Raw genomic sequence first — 24,091 nt, 5'->3', positions numbered from 1 at the left:
ATCAATTAGAATACGGTAGTTCCGTCTAAGCATTCCTAGATAATCAACAGCCGGGAACCCAGCAAAACAGTGACAAATTTTAAGAGTCACAGGAGCAGTCCGCTATTACGTCCTATACGGACAATCTAAGCTCACCACAGTGTCATACAGATTAAGACACAGCATTAGCATTTATAGGAGATATGTGAAAAAGGATATAATTGTCGCTGGAGGTCGGAGTCCGTATCTTTTGTACAAGAGTTCAATTTGCAGCGACTCCTGTGCTGTTTTATGCTCGTTGTGTATCAATATCCTGCTTCAATTGTCGATTAGATCATCTACTGTTTGGGGTGTAATCGTTGGGAACAGGGTAATACTATGCTCAGAGTCTGAGTTTAGGGTGCTGTCCTCAGAGTCCGTGGGGATCTTGGTGGAGTCCTCTCGAAATGCCCCAGCAACAGCAAGGGCCCCCTCCTGGTCGAGTAGTCATTGTTCACGTGATGGTCCAGCGCCGCCCTTATTCTGAGTGGTCTTCTGTGGCCGGCGGTAACCCAGTCTCTGCAGTTTGCCGGAGCCCTGTGAGGATAAGTCTGAGTGGCTGCACTGGCTTGAACCAATGCACATGACCTTGAGCCATTCCTCGGCGTCCGTCAGGCTCCCGAAGAAGTGAGTTTTTTTGTCATACATGACTTTCAGTCTAGCTGGGTACAAAAGAGCGTATTTGAACTGTGCTTTCTGTAGTTTCATCTTCACAGCCTGATGGAACTATCTCTGTCTTTGGACCATGACAGTGTAGCCGGGGTATAGAGAGATACGATGGTTTTCGTACTGTATCAGCGCTTTTTCTCTTGCTTTTTGTAGAAGGACATCACGGTCCCTGTAATTTAGAATTTTTACTATCAGTGGTCGAGGTGGTGCGCCCGGCTTGGGTGCCCCGGTTGGTATTCTGTGGGCCCATTCAACAGAAGTAAGGAGAGAGACCCTCTTGTGCTATATGGTCCCTGAACCAGGCTTCCATAAATTCTGCTGCCTTAGTGCCTTCGCTGCGCTCTGGCAGGCCAATTCCGCGGATGTTATTGCATCTATTCCTGCCCTCTGCATCTTCCACCCGATCCAACAGGCCCGTCACCTGCTGTTGCAGCTGTTGTAGGGTTGTGGTGTTTGCTGTGACTCGGGGGTCTATGTCTTTGAGGGCTTGGTCGTGTTCTTTAACGGTATCGGCCAGTTTCCCGTGGTCCGCCCTGAGTAATGTAAGGCCTGTGGTGAGCGTGCCGATCTGCAGTTCAAGGGCTGCCCTGGAATCCCGGATTTCTTTCAGTATTAAATCCAACTTGTCGGGCGCACTCTGGATAAGTGCAGAAGACGCAGCCCCTGGCAAAGGAGGCCGACTGGAAATTTCTGGTGTGGTGGAGGGGGCACCTGCACCTTGGTGGCCATCCATTGTTTTCACTCTGCCCATGCTGCGTGCTGACTTCGGTGGAATGTAGTATTCTCCAGTCGTCCGGTGTAGGTGATTAGAAGGATGGGGAGGAACGAGCCTAACCCTTGTTGTGCAATTCAGGTCCCTCGGTAAGACCTCTATAGGAGGGTATCTGTGTGTGCTGATGACCTACAATTTAGTAGCTGCTCGCGGGTTCTCGCCCGGGTTTCACCTTTAGAGGCTGGGATAGTGAGCCACGGTCTGGCCTACACAGCCGGAGTGGGACCAGGTGGCAGAGGGGGCCCCACAGAGATACCAGTAGAACGCCTTCTCGCTGAGTGTCTAATAGGGGGTCTTGTACGTGGGATCCTCTCTTTATGGGAAAAATCATGGCAGGCCAGCACAGTCCTCAGGGAGCTTTTGATCCAGAAATTGCCCCCATCCCCCCGGAAGAGGAAGCATGAGTTTTGCACTGTCCGGTTCTAGCCAGCTATGCACCCCCGAGCAAACAAGCGGCACCCTAACTTATGTTGTAGCCCACCCGGGCCGTTCCAGTTGGTGTTGAGGTACAGCGTTGGTATGGTGGAGCTTAGGCCACTGCGGTGCACGTGTGTAGGCCAATGTGATCCAATCTAGTGGCAGTAGTGCCTAGTTGAGATTCGGCACTGCCGTGTTGCCCTCGAGGGTGGGGAAAGGCCCGCAGCAGCAGGGGGATGATAGCATCAAAGAGTCCCTGCCGATGGTTCTATGTTCGTAGCGCTTGAGCTGCACAGGATCCCAAGGCATAGGGGGTTCTAATTGCGCCCGGGTCTTAAGGCCAGGGAGAGGGTGAAACGCAGAGTCAAAGTGCGGGCTCGCCAACTCACCGCACGGCTGCAGTGCGCATCTTGTCCCTCCTCGTCAGGATCTTCCAGGCACTCCTTAAGCAGCCCTCACCGTCGCTGTGCACCCCAGGGCGGCGCAAGTCCAGCGCTGAGCAACAGCCTCCGGGCACCCCGTAGGTACCTCCACACAGCGCGTCGGGCCGCCCGCTCCGTACCGGAGCTCCTGCTTCTATGTCGCTCTCCACGGTGGGCAGATCCATTCCACGTAACCCAGGACAGCACGGGGGTCAGGCTCAACACCACGCCACTCCTGGGCCCCTGAGCACACAGTGGATGCCACCTCACAGCACGCTGGGCCGCTTGAGTCTCACCGGAGCTCCCGGTCTATGCCCGTTCTCATCAATGGATAGGCCCGTCCTCCGCACTTCACAGGACCGCAGACCCGGGGGCCAGGTAAGACATCAGACTGCTCAGGGAACTCTAGCTGACATATGTCTGTTCCCTCGGCCGTATTCAAACCATGGATGGCGGTGTAGGAGAATTGGATCCCCCCGAGGGTCCGGAGCTCTGCCAGGACACGTCCGCCATCTTAGGTGGCTAGCCACACCCCCTCGCTTAACCGTAAGCTTGCTGCTGCCTCTTGGTCCTCTTCAGCCAACTCCAGGACTCCAGGAGAAGGATGCACACAGGCTCCCAGACTCCCCTAGCCAATCATGATGATGGGTGAAAGCAGCATTGGGATTGGTCTGAGCGCTGTGGTTCCGCACTCAGACAGGCTCCCTGCCTGTGCATGTTCTCCACCCAGGCTGTGCAATACAGCCAGGTAGAGAACATGCTAAGTGCGAATGACTGTTTGGCCAAACCAGCATGTGCACTTAAGAGAGTGCTCAACACTCCTCCCCCTGCGACTTTGACAGCCCAGGCCCCAGCCCCACCCCTAACCAGCTGAGCCACGACAGAAAAATAAAATGATAATAACACTGCATTATTATCATTTTATTTTTCCTTTTTGAACTGCTCCCAGAGCAGTGGGGCAACGCTTCTCCACCTTAGTGGAGGAGCCGCTGCTTTGTTTTACACAGGTGAGCAGTGGGTGGAAGTGGGGAGGTTAGAAACCCATTATTTTTGTACACACGATTTTGCAGGTAGTTTCTCGACTCTCGATCTTTTCATTAACCATCCCACTAGAGACGGTAATGGCTCGGCTTAAAAACAAATGCACTGCTAGACCCATTTCTAAGAAGCATATGCACCCCGAGACCCGCAAAAGGCCACTAATTTTTCCTTTACAGATGTCATTATAAAGAGGGCTGCCTTCAGCATCTTGCTATGAATTTTATTGGTTTCTTTTGGAGAACTGTGTAGCTTTGCCTTCTATGTGGCTGAGACTTTTAAATCTGGAAAGTATTTACGGCATCAATGTCCTGAAAAATCTAGGGTAATTATACTCCTTATCATGGAGCTTTTCTCACGGTAGAGAGATAAATGCATGTTTAGAATTGTGACTATTAAATAAGCTTGTGCATGCACATAGGTATGCAGATCTACAAGGGCTTTGTGGAGTTGGTAGCAAGGAGTAGTTTGGACTGTGTCCGTTGCAGGAAATGCAATAGTATATACTTCAGATTAGGAAGCAAGTGGTGCGTGTGTGTGGATTCTTTAGAACTTGATACCTCTAACAAAATGCCAAAGCACAGGTATGTGTGCAACTGTGTATGTGTGCTTGTATGTGTGTGTGTATATGTACCTAGTGGGATTTGCCTCTAGGTAATTATAGTTAGGTATGTTTTTTTCCATAGAAAGATCGTTTTTTGGTTTGATCAAAACTTTGGTCCCATTAGACAAATCGTCACAAAAATTTCCTAAAATATTAAATCTACCTCAACTCCTTCCTGAAAGGTTTTGAGGTGATCCATCAAGCGGGGGGCGAAAAATGCAAAATCCCCATGCATTTTCTGTAGGCTTCTTGAAGACGGGCAACAGCAAAAAACTGAAGAACAGAATTACATCAAATTTTTCAGGAATCTATATCATGGTCTGTAGAGTAGGCTTTTTGTGATTTGGTGTCAACCTGTTAAGTAGTTTTTTAAAAACTAAGGCTAAAAAAAATACAGATATCTAGACTGTTGGGCCCGCAAGAGTCTCAAGAGACTCTCTTGAGAGCAACAATTTAAAAATGGAGCATTCTGATGGGTCCACTGAGCTTTATTTCCCTTTTACAATCTTGCTCCCGCTGGAGTCGAACTCTCGTGAAAGCGAGTGCTCTGATTGGTCTGCCAGCAACATGAGAAACATGCTGCTGGCAGCCATTACAGGCACTCCACCCTTGGGCCAAAAAAGAAAAAAAAATGGTAAAAAGTGTTGCAATACCGCAAAACACTAGCAGGATCTAACAAAACAAAAAAAGAGCTAAAATGGTGGCTGAGTGCATTTAAATAACTTATGCCCCAGGGAGCAGACCCGGTAACCAAACCCTGGGGCCAAAATGTAGGAAAATCAAGTGGGGCCCTGGGGGCCACCCTCCATGCCCCATTATTGGCCCCAGGAAACACATTCACCAGGGTCAGCTCAAATGCTATATCCCAGGGAGCCCAGCCCCAGGACAGAGCTGTTTCTTTGCCTTCAGCACTGGGAGTAGGGAAACCTGTGTTTGCCCCTGCTTGGTGGGAGCATTTTTGAATCTCCTGCCAAGTGGGAGCAAACATCAAGTTTGCTTGAATTGGGCGGGAGCTTCAAGAATGCTCCCACCCGCTAGGACGGAACTTTTCATCTGTTTCACTGAAGCGAGCAGGAAAACAACTCCTGCCCGCAGGGAGCAGCAATAGAAGCTTCTTCCTGTGGGAGGAGCAATGCTGAGTCCTGCTGTATGCTGGAATCTGGCTTGGTTCGCGGGGGCCTTAGGTCTTTCCCTACTGCCCCCAGTGACACTTTGGTGGGTGCCCTGGGTGCACCCACCTTTTGTTTTGCCAGGCCCGGGGGGAAGAGGTCAGCTCGGGGGAGGGGGGATGCATGCCGCCCTCCAAATAAAAAAGGCACCTGGCCCCAGGGGATAGGGGGAGCCATGTGCCCCACTAACACTAATAAATGATGCCGGGCCCTGGGCATGAGGGCCCCAGAGCTGAAATCAGCCATGGGAAGAGGGTTGTGTGCCCCCCTCCCCGTGAATATTGCGGCGGGCCATGGGGCAAAAATCAGCCCAGTGTGGGGTGCTGCATGTCCCACTCCCCTGAAAATGATGTGGGGTCCCAGGACATGGGGTCCGTGGGGCCACCATCAGCCCAGGAAGCGGGCCGAATGCACCTACCCTCAAAGAAATACTACCCCCCCCCCCAATTTTTCGAAAATACCTGGTGGAATGGGGCCTTTAGAAGGGAGACATTGTTTAGTTTGCATGCCATACATCGCATGCCATTACAATGCGGTCGTTTCAATGACCGCATTGTTACATCGCAGACGATTACATCGCAAGTCGTTACAACAACTTGCTGTAGGGGGCAGAAGGTGTTGGATTTGCAATCCAACACCTTCCCTGGTGTTGCACAAACTGGAGTAGGAATAGTAAATTATACTATTCCTAAGTCCAGCACGCCCCCTACAGCAAGTCGTTGTAACGACTTGAGATGTAATCGTATGCGATATAACAACGCGGTCATTGTAACGACCGCATTGTAATGGCATGCAATGTATCGCACGCGAACTAACGTCATATATTCAGCTAACAAGCCTTGGGGAGAGAGGCCGGGTGCCCCCTGCTCCTTTAATTGAAAAACTAAAGGCACTGGGGATGGGGTGCCCAGGACCAGGCCCTCTGGACAAAGCCCACTGCACATGGCTGAAAGACGTGTTTGGCGAGGGAGTTGGCTGGTTGGAAGGGGAGTTGGCTGCAGTGCCTGGCAACAGGCCAAGTCATGCAGACAATCCCTCGCCACGCATGGCCAAAGGCCATGAACCATGGAGGGATTGTATTTACATATGGTAATTAAGTATTACTTTACGTTAAAAAAAACTAGCAATACACAGAAAAAAACAAAGGTTACAGTAACATTATATTTAGTTGTGAAAAACAGATCTGTTACTGTTAAAAAAAACGTATCCGTGCTCCTTCATCGAGATGCACCTAAAAAGTAAAATAAATGATTGTAAGGCATCTGAGTTAAATATTAGCCATATTAGGTTCAGCAGTTTGCCAGACACTCATTTTAGCACATCAGGAGTAGTTTGAGGTGATTGCTTTTTTGATTTCACTCACTGCAGTGGCCAGGTAGTTGTATTTTTTAAAATAAACATACCATTTTGAATGACAATGAATGGTACTGCTACTCTGGGAAAAGGTCAATGTCACCAGTGTCACCTACTGTCATGCAAGTTTTCCTCCTATACCTTCAATCAAGGAAGGTACACAAGACACCACTCTCCTGCCAGCATACTTTCTTCAGACTCAAGCAGTGATGTAATAGTGGCCTACTGTTCTGGCATTTGCAAAGTAGTATTTATTTAAATTTTGATATAAATCTACAGTCAAAACAAGTTGGAGTCCTGTAGTGGACTCATGGTAGAGAAGTAAGCTATCCAATTAGTTTTTTTTTGCTGAACTCTTGAAGTTTGATTTATGGGCTACAAATATCAAAATCCAAATTTAAAACTACTCTGCAGAAGCTACTCACAGTACACAAGGAACAACTCTGAATCAGTGCAACTCGGTTGATGTGGAATGCTGTTTATTTGCAACAAATGGCAAGGTTAAATATCCTGGTGCTTCACTAGAGCTCCACAACCTTAGTTAAGGATCATTAAACAGATGAACACAATAAGACTGACACTCTAGCTATATCAGGGCAATGGGAAAAATGACAGGGTGTCATCGAGAGCAGTAGGTAGGACTGCAAGTGACCTGCTAAGAAAATTGTTGGGTCCAAACTCTTACTTTTCTAAAATAAAATTAAGCAATAGAAGCTTCTTGTCCACAACATCAGCCTCAAGAGACAGCATATACATAATGCATAGACTAATAAAGCACAGAAAGGTGCCTCCCTCAATAACCATCTAATTTAGGAAGATTCATGTCAGTTCTGGACAATGAACTTTGACCTATCCAACCATGCATGCAGCACCCCCTACATAAACATGCAGTACGACTCAATGCATACTACATATATAGCCGAAAGACAAGCAACACTGATTATCATAATTACAACATACAGACAGAAGACACACATACTATCTATACAACAGAGATCACAATACACAATTAGAGCACACCTCTCACACATACATCATGCACAGATCTAAGTTCAGCTGGAAATTACACCTGTATCAGCGAAAGAGGCAGACAAAGAGAGCTTGACTTAGGAAGAATAAGTTAGTAACACTTTAGTGAAACATGAGTGTCATTTTTACTTGCTATTGTTTGCACGCTGCACCTCAACTTTCAGTGAATATCGTCTGTCATTAGTAAATAAATGTGTATTGTGCAGGATGTGACTAAAGCATGACCAATGGAACATCCAAAATACCCAATTTTTAGGTCAAGCCCTGAGCAAGCGCGCAAGTGCTGCTCTGGGGTTGATCTGTGGTAGTATACTATGTGAGGGAAGCCCTGCCCATCTTTTTCATTGTCTTCTGTATTTGTCCTTCCTAAATGCTGCCTTCTGATTGGTTTATAGGCTTGTTAGACCCTCCTTATGACGGCCATGTCGTCATTCGTATCCTTCCATGGCTACTGGTCCCTTTACTTTGAGTGTTGCACGGTATGTGTTATTTAGATTGTGAGCACTATTTTCTTTTATGAAGTTCTCTTACTGCCCATGCCTTCTCCCCCTCACAGTCCATGCCTTCTCACCCTTCTGCCCCCCGCTCGCCCACTTTGCTGTTTGCAATGCAATAGGTCTCCCGTAAATGCGACTCCTATTGCATTGTAAATGCCTATTCCTAGGTTGGCTGGCTCTCCCAGTTTCCGGTCATTGGTACATGTATACATCCTCTTAGAGTTCCACTGGAGTGTGTGGGCTCATCCTCGCCCCCCTGTGGGTGCAACATTTCCTATCAGCGAAGCAGGGCGAGTCCCGGCGGTCTCAGGTGAGAGCGATGACATGACGACGCTGCACACCTCTGGCTCCAAGCAGAGGGAGTTGCCAAGCCAGAGAAGGAGGCCGCTGTCTCGTGGGAGGTAGTGCATCCAACGGAAAGCAGGAGGAAGGGTTTTCTCTCTGGGGGGACCTGGGAGGTGAGGAGGAGAGGGGCAGCGGCGGAGGGGATGGGGTCCCTGGAGGAGAAGGGCTGCTTTGAGGGGCAGAACAGGCATATCTCAAAGCTGTTCGGTAAGAGGAAAGTTCTGACGGGAGTGGGATGTTGGGAATAGTCTGTGTGCGATTGTTGGTGATACAGGCGAGGAAGAGGATGCATGCCTCACCCAGCAGTTGGGGGTTCTAGGAGGCTATAGGTATTATTTAGCAGAAGTCCCTGCTACTCTGGGACCAGCAGCATATACACGCAGACGAGAGGCTCACGAGTGCTGCTCCCACCGGTGACGGAAGGGAGAGGTGGCAATGGCTGCTGTGCAAGAGGCCTGCTTGCACACGTCCGAGAGACGTCCGAGAGACGCTGGGAGTGCTCTGGGCTCCTGAGCTCTTTTTTTCATGGTGTGTGGCAGGACCCAGGGAAGAGCAAGGGTGACACGCACAACTTCACAGGACACCTCTGTCCTCACAGATGTGGCCGGGATGTGCAAAGCCTGCATGTGGTGTGAATAAGGTTCTCGCTTTGTGATACACTTTAGTGTGAACATGATGCGTACTTAGTGCCCAAGTAAAGATGTAGATTGCACACTCTGGGCAGTTGCCGAGAAGTCGTGCCATAGAAAGCGCATGCCTTGAATAATGACTTTATGGTGAATAGCATTTTGTAGTGTTCACTGTCCACACTTACGTAAGGGGATTCAATTCAATACGTTTAACTATTTACAAGTTCAGGCAATTTTTATATATATGCATAACTATAATTCTCACCCTTGCCATGGATTGCTTATCCCCTCACGCATTACATCGCTCATGACTTGCTCTAAGGCCTCAGTGATAACATCACTGCAACATCGGAAATGACATCATTGTTGACATCACGGCGCATGGTGAAAGCTTGAGATAACTGTAACTGGTGAATTTCAGTGGTTTTGTTCATTTTAAAATGGCATGTTTTAACTGACATTTTTCACCTAAACTATAAGGTCCCTTTAACAGTTCTATTTTTTCAGTGAGTATATTATCTTAACTGCTAACTAGTTAATAAACATATATACGTATCCATACTCTAGGAACTTATGTTTCTGGAACATCAGTTCTTCTGCTAGTGCATTGACTCCCTCCACACATTCTATATTGAATCCTGACTGCACACACAGGCTCCTCTCACACAGCAAATACCTCACACCAAGGTACCACGTAGTTAAATAGGAGATTACCGGAGGTTAAAAGCTTGTGCAGTTGGGAAGCTTGAGTGCATGCTACAAGAATATTTTTCCTGGTAAAGCAAAGTTCGCCTGGTTGAACCTGGTTTGTCGAGCTTTCATTTGACTGTCAGTCATTGATAGGAGGGAGCCTGGTGGTTGAAGATGTTTACTTGGCTCTGCTGGTCATGGATGTGCTTGCTGGTCTGAAGCTAGAAAAAGTTAAACATACCAAGACACCCAAGGTGCTTCAAAGGGGATGGTTTAGTAACAGTTGTAGGAAGCTCGCCTAAGTTTGAAAATCCCAGTGTTATAACTTGGTGTTTGGAATTAGTGTCACAATACAAAGTGTGCATTCTCTCTGAAAGTAGCTTCCACATATAAAATAATAGTTATCTTGTTAATGTACACAGATGTTGGTTGTACTATTAAATACTAATAATGTCATTGAACTTGGAGTGATGAATGCTGAGCATGTCTTCTGGGAGTGGACCAGGGACTTCAGGTTGCACACATTACTGCTTTACATCCTTTAATCCACAGAGCTATAACTGGGCTCCATATGGTGTAAATATTGCTCAGTTTAGACTTATTTTTATCACGATGAGATAAGAATAGACAGGTACATTTATTGCAACAGGAAATGCTGCTTTTCAAGTTCCTGTTTGTAGGTCAAGCCTGGCCAGCACATGCGTTGCTCTGCAGCATTCTGTATTGGAGTATGGAATAGAAGCCACACCAATTCTCTGCCCATATTTTTCATTGGCTTGTGTCATTGCCCTTCCTGAATGCTGGCTTCTGATTCATTAATAGGCGTGCTAGTTCCTCCTTAGTAACGCCTTGTCTTCATTTGTATCCTCCGATGAAGACTTGCCCTTTCACTTCAGTTGTTACATGTTACATCTTTTTTAGTCTGTAAGCACTATTTTATTTAATGAGTTTCTCCTACGGCAGGCACAACATGCTTTCCTGCAACATTTAGCGTGCCATGCGTGCTTTCACTTTCCGAGCAGCCCGTAACAATGGCGGCTGCTTCTTTAAATAGGTCTCGCATTTACAAGAGCTTGAGCTATTGGCATTGTAAATGACAATGTCTTTTATCTATGTGCTAATTAGCAAAACAGATAAATAAATGGCATTGTCATTTACAATGCCAATAGCTTAAAGTCTCGTAAATGCGAGACCTTTTGCATTGCAAATGCTTCCTGGTTGGTTGACCTTTCAGTGCCTGTCCCGGCACTTCAAACCGCAGCATGTTGATGAGAATAGCTCTTCCCCATCTACAGTTGCTCAGGCTTCTTTAAGAGTGAAATGTGGAGTCGTTCTCAATAATAATACACACAATAGCTGAATCAGTAAAATTATTAGTATGTGCTGTACAAAAAAGGGGTTCACCTTCAAATCAACCATGAAAGTACTGGACTATTTCTTGAGTGCCCTTCCAGCGCCTATGACATTGAATTTAAGTGCAAATCGGCGAGTAAAATGTACTATTTGACTGCATTTTTAAAATGTTCTCAGGAGACAAATCTCTCTCAGTCTCCTCTTGCAGAATGTGGGACTGCTCATTGTAATCTTTTTTTGACCACTGGCCATGTAAGTAGAAGTTGGAGTCAGGGGTGAAAGTGGACTGCGTTAGAGGAGTGAGCGAGTGGTAGACTCCTGAATAATATTTTGCGCACCTGCACTCATTTTTTATGTATGTATGTATTTATTTATTTATTTATGTTGATTTTACAAATGTAGCACCTGCGCATTGGAGGTGGACTAGGTGGGCTATATAGATAGGCCCCAAGATGCAATTAGGAGGTCTCCATCTTCTTGTCACTCGGAGTCAGTCTAACGGATTACAAGAGAAAGGCAAGAGAGAGCAGTGAGGAATTTTGTTTGGGGAAATTGCTGTCTGCCCTCTTACTAAACCAGATCATCCTATACCTACCCTTCTGCCAGGTGATGAGGAAGCTCCGAAGCAGCCCATTATCATACATGACGAGTGATCCATTCTGCATCATGATGTGGGTAGCAGTGCCTCCCTGTGTTCCTGTCCTGTACCTCACCATACTTCAGAGCCTAGTGTTTTGCTGTCTCTGTGCATCCGGGTCAAGATAGCTTTCATCCTGCTCTACTTTCCTTGTCATGTTTCCCTCTGTCCTGCCTTCTTACCATGACCTCACGACCCCCTTGCCACTGCATTAGTCCCATATCTCTATTCCCACCCACTGTAACCCCATTTTGCCTCTATCTCACTGTCCTTTCACCCCAACCAGTACTTATTTTCAGCCAATGGTTGCAGGTGCGGCCCTCCAGCACTCATGTTTGTGGACCAGCACGTATTTCCCCCCATCAGACTATGACCTAATACAAAAGAAAGAAAAACACAAAAGGGGGAAGAAGAAGGACAAACTCTGTTTTCATGGAAGAAAGTTTATCCCAATCTTCCTTGAGACTGCCGGATGGTATGCTCCAGTTGTCTCCCAAGTTGGAGGAAACCTTGAGTATGGCATCCACAGTGTCATTGTCAATGATAAGGCCCTGGAAGTATGACATTATGGTAAGGTAAAGTTATGAAGAATATCCACATTCTAAGATATTCAAAGAGTAAGTCTTACACCTGAGCCACTGTGCTATTAACTTTCAACAGCGGAAGGACAAGCGGAACTGGCCAGTCCAGTATATAGTCTCCTGCTTCATATGAAAATAACGATAAGGTGTACTGTTCCGAACACGCCTAACACATGGGCCTTTTTTAACCTCACATTATTGGTCCTCCTGCTCCACATATTGAGGCAACCTCACACTGCCAAGATGTTGTGGGGCAATGCTTTGCCAGGATACGTGGCCCTCTCGTATCTGCTCATCATTGGCCATAGGTTGTGACGCCCATCAGCTCAGCCTCCCTACTGCTGATCACTAGGCATTTACGAAGCTGCTTGAAAAGAAGTTTTTTCGTCATATCCCTTCACTTCCAGCATCATGGATGTAGGGAAGGTGATCGTGGATGTTGGGTAGGTGATCGTGGATGTTGGGTAGGTGAATGGACTGCTGCTTCTGCCTATTGCTGTGTGTTGCCCAAACTGGGTATACTTGTTTGCTTCTACTAAAATAATCAATTTTGTTGGCGGGTGCATTTAGATAACCTGATTTTAAGACGCCACTGTGATTTGCATTTATAAACGCTCAAGCCACCGCTTCCACCTCAGCAATTAGGTATTAAACGCTGTGGGCTAATCAAACTCGCAATATTTATTATAAAACAATCCTCTATAGACCATGATTGTAGTGGGAGCATTTTCAAACTTGAATTTAAGACGCCACTTTGATTTACAATTAGAATCGCTGAAGCTGCACTACCACGATCACTAAGGAGTCTATACTTTATTAAAGGAGGATAAGATCCTCTCAACAATGACCAATTGAGCATCCATGTATGTGTGTTTCCCTCACGTTTCCCACTTATCTACCCTTGGATATGACTGATTGAATATGGCACGTTTTAGTGCACAGACACCACCCACTATGGTGTGCATGTGCCTCCAATGTAAGACCATAAAGACAGCACCTTGTGGTGCCTATATTTGTTGTATGTTTTTAAAGTCTGTTTTCTCTGTTTTACCAGGTCACCAACTGCAAGAGCACACACATCTCAGTGTAAGTTACACTACACACCAAACACTGAGAAGGCTAACACTCATTGCAGAGTATCCGTACTCTCCCCAAGTGAAGATTAGGTACACCTATATTGTTGCAAAGTCATCCTGTGCCCTGTGCACCCCCCAACTTTTTGCTGACTGGAACTGGTGGTAACTGACTCTGACTGACCCTGGGCTCTGCCTAACCAGGCCCAGGGCCAGTGCCAAGCTGAAAGGAACACATTAGATTTATATATAATATGGCAGGGGATTGAAACTACCTAGAGGTCCCCAGTATCCTGGGGCACGGCAGTTTAGAGGCCAGCAGCTTTTCTGGACTTGCATGTGTGCTCTGCTGAAGCCTGGGGTCAGTTTAAAACCAGCCCTGGTTGCCAGGACTGCTTTTAAAAAGTAAAGAGCTGCTCAAATTCGACTTGGATGCTAGAAAACCTGGTTAAGGGCGATCTGCAATATTTCTGCAGATTCAGAACCCCTAAAGTCTCCCTTAGTTGCACAGGGGGTGGGGGTCCTGTAGAGATTAGGGAAATACTTATAAAATATGTTTTTATAAGCCCTGGTGCTAGAAAACTGACCCAAGTCATTTTCCCCATTGCAAACCCCATGGCCCATAGGTTAACATGGTAGGAAGTTAAAGATTAATAAATAGTGATAGGAGAGGACTAGCCGGACCATTCAAAGACTTCCCAGAATGGTAGTAGTAAATCCAACAATATTATATTGTTGAATTTCTCCTAAAGTGTACATACAAGAAGTTATAAGACTTTCTTGTTTGTAAGTCCAAATTCAGCCTTCCAGTGGTCTGCCCTGATTGGTCAGAGTTAAGTGGATTAGCCAGGCTGCTTTGAAGAGGTGATAAACGGCCACTCTGCTGGGAGGGCAGTGTGCTGGTCTCTAGGTATGCCAGGCCAGGAGGTGGAGTCGTAAACTATGCTCTTCAAAGGCAGAGGGGAGGCCTGGGTTTCAGGTTCAATCTGACACTCTTGACCAGGAGTCAGGGATAGGCTTAAGGAAGGTATGTGCAGATGGTAGGGGGAGAGTCCATGGAAATAAGCCATCCCAGGGGGTGTGTTTAGCCAGCTCTTACCTCCTTGCTGGAAAATCAGCCATTATGGATTTGGCAGAAAGATGCACTCTGGGACAACATAATGCCACACTCTGCCGGATGTGGTCATAACTATGAGGAGTTACCCTGCTTTCATTGGTCAGAAGTGACCTGTGGCTTGACCCAGAGAATTGTGAATAAGTATCTGAGAGGGGCAGAGCCCTCCAGATCTGCTGCTTGAAACTTACTTGAAGCAAGACGTGCCCTGCTGCGAAGTTCTGCTGTGCAAAGACTTCTAAGGCCTGACCTCTGAAAACTGCGCCATCTGAAAACTGCAGCCCTGTGGATTACCTTGCTACAAAAGGACTAAGAAGTAGACTCCCTGCAAGCTACAGGTTAACAGAGCCCACCTGGACATCCCCACAAAGAATCCCCAGCCTGTAGTGCCAGTGGATTTGAAAGGGTTTGTTCAAGTGGATTGCGGAATTGAAGTTTCACACTTTCAAGGACCCTCTTGGAGATTCCAGAACCTTGGACTGTGTATTGGATACTTTGGGACCCGCACGCAGAACTTCAGGAAGGAGTTCTAACTGGACCCGCCTGCTGGAGAAGGCGGCACTGCACAGTGGTGAGACATTCTCCAGAACCGCTTCTAAAGGTGTGTCCCTGTCAGAGAAAACAAAATGACTAAAAGGGGCACTGTTGGTTTCTAAGCACTAGAAAGTGACTAATCTTTAAAAATTCATAGCTCTGGTTCCCTACAGTGGATTTTTTTCGTTTTGGTGTCATTTAAAACATAAAAATATTATATATTTTTATAAATTGGTGTTGGATTTTTATTTTGGGTTGTGTCTTAATTATTTACTGAAATTGTGTTTTTGAATGCTTTACATACCTGTCTTTGAAGTTAAGCCTGTCTGCTCGCAGCCACGTTACCAAGGGTTGAGCATGGGAATAATTTTCTAAGACCTATGCTGGGCCCTATTATGTGTTGGTGGCCTTATTGCTAGTGGCAGACCGACATTTGCCCCTACCAATAACCCACCTTCCAACATTTGGTGTTCAGCGGTGTAATTGTAATTGTAATTGTAATGAGATTTCTAGAGCGCATGGCTGCCCTTGAGCGTCCCAGCGCTAAAAGATGCACCAGAGAGATCAGCCAATTGCGGAGCAGATGGTTATGGGAACAGCCATGTCTTTAGTAACTTTCGGAAAGGCAGCAGATTGTGTTGGGCCCGGAGGGCAAGCGGGAGGGTGTTCCACAGCTTGGACGCGTGATAGGAAAAGCGCCGGCCTCCGGAGCGAGCTTTCTTTATCCTGGGAATTTGGGTTAGATGGGCGTTCGAAGATCGGAGAGTTCTAGACGTGGTATGCGGGACAACAAGGTCCTTAAGGATTGACGGGGCTTTTCCCTGAAGGATTTTGTGGGTTAGGCACAAGGCCTTGAAATGCACCCTTTGCTCCACGGGCAACCAATGCAATGCTCTAATCACTGATTTAGCAAAGCAGCGGATCTTAGTGTTGGTAAGAATCCGAGCAGCAGCGTTTTGCACAACCTGTAGCCTGGCTGTAACTTTCTTAGGTGCGCCGAGATATAGAGCATTACCGTAGTCCAGTCTGGACAAGATGAGACCCTGTAAGAGAAGTTTTCTTGACTGAAAAGGGAGCAGGGGAAGGATCTTGCGGGTGGTACGTAGGAGACCAAGGCAGGTTCCAGCAGTTTTTCTTGCCTGGGTGTTTAGGGTAAGATTGTGATCGAGCCAAATCCCCAAGCTTTTGATTTCGGCTTTGGGGGTTGGGGGCGGGCCCATGCATGGGGGCCACAGAGACTCCGGGCGGAAATGGGACTGGTTGCCCATCACCATTATCTCCGTTTTGTCGCCGTTGAGTTTTAGGTGGGATGAGTTCATCCAGCTGACTATGTCCCCCAGGCAGGAATAGAGATCGATGGTGGGATTATCCTGCCGGCTGAGGGAGACAACCAGCTGGGTGTCATCCGCGTAGGTCAGGAGTTTGATACCATACGGGATGACAATCCCTTCCAGTGGCGACATATACTCGTTGAAGAGCGTCGGGCTCAATGAGGAGCCCTGAGGCACTCCGCAACGTATAGGAGTCTCCCTGGAGATGAAGTCGCCCTCCGCCACCTGGAAAGAGTGGTTGTGAAGATAGGATTTTAGCCACGACAGGGTCGGCCCCGAGATACCAAGGTCACTGAGCCGCTGAGCCAAGATACTGTGGTTGACGTGTCGAATGCCGCGCTGAGGTCCAGAAGGATCACTGCCACTGATCCTCCTGCGTCAATGATCTTCCTACCCTCCTCGACAACCGCCACCATCGCTGTTTCCGTACCTTGGCCCGGGCGGAATCCTGTCTGTGACGGTTTTAGCAATTCGTTGATTTCCAGGTAGTTTGATAGTTGGCTGTTGATAAGCTTTTCAGCTATCTTGCTAACGCATGGGAGAAGGGAAATTGGCCTGAAGTTGGCAAGATTACTGGGGTCGAGATTGGGTTTTTTGATTAAGGCTTTGACTACCGCCTTCTTCCAGCTTGGCGGAACCAATCCGCTTTCTATAGAGGAATTTATCAGATTCACCATTGGCGCGAGAATGGTAGGAGCAACTTGTTTAAGGTGTCTGACTGGTGCTGGATCATGCGGGGACCCGCTTTTGAGGGATTGAAGGATGGGCCTTATGGTTTCCTCACAGATGGGAGAGAACATATTAAGTTCTGTGTTCGGGTTCTGGGTCTGCCATGAGTGGGTAAGTGGGGAGTCATCAGGAGGAAGGGGGGGAGATGTTGGAGGATGTTTTGTATTTTTTTATCAAAAAACGTGGCTAACTCATTGCAGTGGTTGTCCGAGAAATTAAATGAGCAGGATGGTTCTGGGGTTTTTAAAAGTATTTTCATAATTTGGAACGTTTCTCTGGACGAGCAGGGTGCCTTACTAATTTTATCATTAAAGAAGGCTGTTTGAGCATTTTTTAGGGCTTTTTTGTAGTTGAGAATAGCCCGTTTATATTCACTTTTGCTGTTGGGATCGAAGTCTTTCCTCCATGCTCTTTCCGCTCTCCTGCAGTTTTTCTTTAGGAGGCGGACCTCGTGTGAAAACCACGGGGAGGTGGCTTTTTTCGTGGGTTTTAGATACGGTTTTTTGGGCAGAACGGTATCAAGGGAGTTTTCAATCCAGGACGTGAACTGCGCGTCCGCAGAATGAGGATTACTTTCAAGCTGTGGCCTGGTATGCTCTAGTGCATGTTTCCATTTATCAAGGTCAAGTTTCGGCCAGGAGCGAGAGAGTCTGCCCGGTGCTTGGTTGGGAGGAGAGGAGGTCTGGATCCGCCAGCTGAAAGGGATAAGCCGGTGGTCAGTCCAGGGCACTGGCATAGGTGTTCCCACCCTGAGGTCGGAAAAATTGCAAAATATTGGATCAAGCAAGTGCCCGAGATTATGCGTGGGAAGATTGTTTTGTAAGTGAAGTTGGTGGGCTGCAAGGTCTAGGATCAGATCAGTGGCAGTGTCATCATTGCTATTGTCAAAATGGACGTTGAGATCTCCTAGAATTAGGAAGTTGGGCCGGGTGCTAGCCAAGGCCACGGAGCATTCCAAGAGTGAATTATGGAACTGTCCCATGGCTCCTGGTGGACGGTAGATGAGCACTCCTGAAAGGGAGTTACAGGGGGAGATTTGGATAGTGAAGTGCGTGTTTTCACAATCCGTCATTGGGCTGTCGAGAAATCTGCAAGAGAAGGATTCTTTAAAGATGACGGCTATTCCTCCTCCCCTGCCCTTCGGACGGTTCAGATGTTGTATAAGGAAGCCTTGGGGCAGTGCCTGCACGATGTCGGCGTCTGAGTCTGGGGCAAGCCATGTTTCTGTGAGAAACAAGATCTCTAGGTGGTGCTCCTCAATGAGTAGATGTATTTCGTGGGCGTGTTTGGGTAGTGACCTGCAGTTAATCAGAGCCATATTTATGATCGTCTGAGGGTTATGCTCGTTTATAGAGGGGGTGAGTTTGAATGGACAGTGGGGACAATTAGTACTATGGGATTCGGCTCTAAGTGATTGAGAGCATAGGTGTAAGAGAGGCTGATTGAGATGGTGTAAGGATTCTCTGGAGTATGTAAGCCTCGACTGCTCGCTAGTTGCCTGGCTCCTGGCTTGGTCTGGCGCGGATGGGCGCAGACGGGCTTACCTCTGGCGCACCTCCGGCGCGCCAACGACGCGCCCGCTGCGCTCGTCCGCTGCGCTGCCGAAAAAAGCACATGATTTATAATTGCGGGTGAGAAAGATAAGGGGGTGTGGCCTCAATGAACGCCGGAATGGCGGCAGCGCTGAACTCCGCTGCACAGCCTGACCAGGTGAGCCTAATGCCCAGAATCAAAGTGCCAGGAGGGGGGTTGTGGAGGATAATAACACAAGAAATACGTGACTCTCAAAGTTTTAAAAGTTCCAAAACACACACACTCTGGCTTCCGCCTCAGGAGAACTCACATGCACCAACCGGCGCTTGTATTCAGCGCCTTATGTATGCTCGGCGGTGGGCGTGGCCTAGATAGGGGGCGTGGCCTCAAGAAGGGGGCGTGGCCTCAATGAACGCCAGAATGGCGGCAGCGCTGAACTCCGCTGCACAGCCTGACCAGGTGAGCCTAATGCCCAGAATCAAAGTGCCAGGATGGGGGTTGTGGAGGATAATAACACAAGAAATACGTGACTCTCAAAGTTTTAAAAGTTCCAAAACACACACACTCCCGGCTTCCGCCTCAGGAGAACTCACATGCATCAACCGGCGCTTGTATTCAGCGCCTTATGTATGCTCGGCGGTGGGCGTGGCCTAGATAGGGGGTGTGGCCTCAAGAAGGGGGCGTGGCCTCAATGAACGCCGGAATGGCGGAAGCGCTGAACTCCGCTGCACAGCCTGACCAGGTGAGCCTAATGCCCAGAATCAAAGTGCCAGGAGGGGGGTTGTGGAGGATAATAACACAAGAAATGCGTGACTCTCAAAGTTTTAAAAGTTCCAAAACACACACACTCCCGGCTTCCGCCTCAGGAGAACTCACATGCATCAACTGGCGCTTGTATTCAGCGCCTTATGTATGCTCGGCGGTGGGCGTGGCCTAGATAGGGGCATGGCCTCAAGAAGGGGGCGTGGCCTCAATGAACGCCGGAATGGCGGCAGCGCTGAACTCCGCTGCAAAGCCTGACCAGGTGAGCCTAATGCCCAGAATCAAAGTGCCAGGAGGGGGGTTGTGGAGGATAATAACACAAGAAATACGTGACTCTCAAAGTTTTAAAAGTTCCAAAACACACACACTCCCGGCTTCCGCCTCAGGAGAACTCACATGCATCAACCGGCGCTTGTATTCAGCGCCTTATGTATGCTCGGCGGTGGGCGTGGCCTAGATAGGGGCCGTGGCCTCAAGAAGGGGGCGTGGCCTCAATGAACGCCGGAATGGCGGCAGCGCTGAACTCCGCTGCACAGCCTGACCAGGTGAGCCTAGTGCCCAGAATCAAAGTGCCAGGAGGGGGGTTGTGGAGGATAATAACACAAGAAATACGTGACTCTCAAAGTTTTAAAAGTTCCAAAACACACACACTCCCGGCTTCCGCCTCAGGAGAGCTCACATGCATCAACCGGCGCTTGTATTCAGCACCTTATGTATGCTCGGCGGTGGGCGTGGCCTAGATAGGGGGCGTGGCCGCAAGAAGGGGGAGTGGCCTCAATGAACGCCAGAATGGCGGCAGCGCTGAACTCCGCTGCACAGCCTGACCAGGTGAGCCTAATGCCCAGAATCAAAGTGCCAGGAGGGGGGTTGTGGAGGATAATAACACAAGAAATACGTGACTCTCAAAGTTTTAAAAGTTCCAAAACACACACACTCCCGGCTTCCGACTCAGGAGAACTCACATGCATCAACCGGCGCTTGTATTCAGCGCCTTATGTATGCTCGGCGGAGGGCGTGGCCTAGATAGGGGCCGTGGCCTCAAGAAGGGGGCGTGGCCTCAATGAACGCCGGAATGGCGGCAGCGCTGAACTCCGCTGCACAGCCTGACCAGGTGAGCCTAATGCCCAGAATCAAAGTGCCAGGAGGGGGGTTGTGGAGGATAATAACACAAGAAATACGTGACTCTCAAAGTTTTAAAAGTTCCAAAACACACACACTCCCGGCTTCCGCCTCAGGAGAACTCACATGCATCAACCGGCGCTTGTATTCAGCGCCTTATGTATGCTCGGTGGTGGGCGTGGCCTAGATAGGGGGCGTGGCCTCAAGAAGGGGGCGTGGCCTCAATGAACGCCGGAATGGCGGCAGCGCTGAACTCCGCTGCACAGCCTGACCAGGTGAGCCTAATGCCCAGAATCAAAGTGCCAGGAGGGGGGTTGTGGAGGATAATAACACAAGAAATACGTGACTCTCAAAGTTTTAAAAGTTCCAAAACACACACACTCCCGGCTTCCGCCTCAGGAGAACTCACATGCATCAACCGGCGCTTGTATTCAGCGCCTTATGTATGCTCGGCGGTGGGCGTGGCCTAGATAGGGGGCGTGGCCTCAAGAAGGGGGCGTGGCCTCAATGAACGCCGGAATGGCGGCAGCGCTGAACTCCGCTGCACAGCCTGACCAGGTGAGCCTAATGCCCAGAATCAAAGTGCCAGGAGAGGGGTTGTGGAGGATAATAACACAAGAAATACGTGACTCTCAAAGTTTTAAAAGTTCCAAAACACACACACTCCCGGCTTCCGCCTCAGGAGAACTCACATGCATCAACCGGCGCTTGTATTCAGCGCCTTATGTATGCTCGGCGGTGGGCGTGGCCTAGATAGGGGGCGTGGCCTCAAGAAGGGGGCGTGGCCTCAATGAACGCCGGAATGGCGGCTGCGCTGAACTCCGCTGCACAGCCTGACCAGGTGAGCCTAATGCCCAGAATCAAAGTGCCAGGAGAGGGGTTGTGGAGGATAATAACACAAGAAATACGTGACTCTCAAAGTTTTAAAAGTTCCAAAACACACACACTCCCGGCTTCCGCCTCAGGAGAACTCACATGCATGGTGTGGATGTGGACTTGCATTTAAAAAGTACACCTTTCAGTGAATGATTTAAGATTATAAAAATCCTCTAAATTGCCTTACAACAAAACTTTTGAGTTTGATTTTTGGAATTTGGACTAAACTGTTTTTAAACCATTGTTTTGATTTTTCCAAATTGTTTTAAGTCTGTTGTGCCTAGTTTTTTGTGACCCGAAACTAGGGAACCATGGAGCTGGACCTGGCTAAACTGTCCCAGTTCGCAGTGGGTGATCTTAGGGTACAGTGTAGGCTTAGGGGGCTGCCTGCTTCCAACAAGATTAAGAAGACAGCGTTGCTTAAGTCCCTAATGGCCTGGGCTGGGGTAGCTGAGGAGACGCAAGGGGGGTGGGAGGTTGTTCCCCCCAACCTCACCCGAGAGAGGGGTGAGGATGAGACCTCTCCCATTGTGACTAGTGTTAACCAGGTGAATGAAGGTGGTGGTGGGAGTGGGGAAGGGTCCCTTACTCAGGTACCAGTACTGTCCCTTGCAGAGAGACAGCTTCAGGCTCAATTAGAGCTGATTGCCTTGGAGAAGGAGAAATTCGAATCGGCTAAGAGAAGATGGGAGAGGGAGGAGGAGAAGAGGAATGGTGGCAGCGAAAGTGAAGAGGATGTTGAGATGTCCAGGGGTGGTAGATTTGAACCTAAACTTCCCAAGGGCATAGTACCTAAGTACACTGAGGGGGATGACATTGACAAGTGGCTAGCAGCTTTTGAGAGGGCCCTTAAAATGAGTAGGGTCCACTCTAGGTATTGGGGTGCACTCCTGTGGGAGTTGATTCCAGTAGCTGGGAGGGATAGGCTCCTGACCCTGAAGGGAAAGGATGCAGAATCATACCAGCAGATGAAGGCATGCTTAGTCAAGAGATTTGGTCTGACTCCAGAGCAGTACAGGGTGAAGTTTAGAGGCACCCAGAAATTGAGTTCAAAGTCTTGGGTAGACTTTGTGGACATTTCAGTGAAGGCACTGAAAGGCTGGATTGTTGGTAACACAGTTGGCTCATATGAGGGATTGTATAATTTGTTTTTGAAAGAACATATTTTGACTCATTGCGCAGAAGAGAAGTTACGCCAGTATCTAGTGGACTCTAAGCTGACAGACCCCAGAGAGCTGGGAGAAGCAGCTGATGAGTGGGTGAGAACCCGGGTTTCCATTCAGCACCAGGGGGGTGACCAGAAGAAAGGAGGACAGGTCCCTCCCCAGGGGAAAGCCCAGGGAAAGGAAGGTCAAAACCAAGAGTCCTCCAAAGACCCACAAAAACCTGCACAAGGAGGGGGGGCCCCGAGCCAACCCAAATTCAAAGGGAGGGGGTATCAGGGAAAGAATGGTAGGTTATTTGATCCCTCAAAGGTGGGTAAGTGCTTTGACTGTTACCAGCCAGGGCACAAACAGGGAGATGCTGTCTGCGCCAAGAAGCTCCCCCCTAAGGGGCCATCCACAGGGATTGCCAGTGTCAGTGTAGGGGTGGAGAGTGGTGCCCCAGAGAGGGGTAGTCAGGTGGTGGAAGCAACCTTAGTGTCCCTGGGTGGGGTGAATATTGCAACCCTTGCTGCCTTACCTCAAAAAATGGACAAGTACAGGCAGAGGCCTAAAGTGAATGGGGCTGAGGTTGAGGCTATAAGAGACACTGGGGCTAGTGTAACTATGGTCCTGGATGAACTGGTGCCTCCAGAGAGGTTGTTACCTGGTGAGTTTCACCAGGTGACATATGCAGACAGCACTACCAAACTCCATCCTATGGCTGTGGTGGATTTGGAATGGGGAGGTGTGACGGGCCCTATGAAGGTAGCTGTGTCAAAGGTGCTCCCAGTCCAGTGTTTACTGGGCAATGATCTTGAAGCCTCTGTGTGGTCAGAGGTGGAGAGAGGACTCCATATGAAAATATTGGAGCTCCCTGAGTGGGTATGTGCTGTGACTAGGTCACAGACTAGCCAGAAGGGAGGGGCTGGACACTTGGACCCTGGAACAAAGGGCCAAGCATCCAAGGACAAGGGCACTGGGCCTGGTGAGCCAGCCCAGGGAACTCCAGAGGTGCAGGAAGAATCTAACCCTGATGGGGAGGATCTGGCCTCTGAGGGAGGGACTCCATCCCTGCCAGAGCTGTCAGATTTGGCAGAACTGACAGGAGCAGGTGGACCCTCCAGAGAGGAGTTCAGTCAGGGACAGCGTGACTGTCCCACCCTTGAGAGCTTGAGGCGGATTGCTTCTAAGCAAGAGGAGGGGGATGACAGTGGGTTTCACAGACTCTACTGGGAAGATGGACTGCTTTATACTGAGGCCAGAAACCTCAAGGAGGGGGCCACCAGGAGGTTGGTGGTGCCCCAGAAGTACTGAGAGTTCATCCTGACTTTGAGTCACGATATCCCCTTGGCAGGACATTTGGGACAGACAAAGACATGGAACCGGTTGGTGAACCATTTCTACTGGCCCCTTATGTCTGAAAAGGTAAAGGAGTTTTGCAGCTCCTGTGTCACCTGTCAGGCCAGTGGCAAGGCAGGGGGCAAGACAAAGGCTCCCCTAATACCACTGCCAGTGGTTGGGGTTCCTTTTGAAAGGGTGGGAATGGACATTGTTGGTCCCCTGGACCCACCTACTGCATCAGGGAATAGGTATATCTTAGTGGTAGTTGACCACGCCACTAGATACCCTGAAGCCATACCTCTTAGAACCAT

This window comes from Triturus cristatus, chromosome 11, assembly GCF_964204655.1.
Source record: "Triturus cristatus chromosome 11, aTriCri1.1, whole genome shotgun sequence".
Taxonomy (NCBI): domain Eukaryota; kingdom Metazoa; phylum Chordata; class Amphibia; order Caudata; family Salamandridae; genus Triturus; species Triturus cristatus.
Note: the sequence above shows the minus strand (reverse complement) of the source record.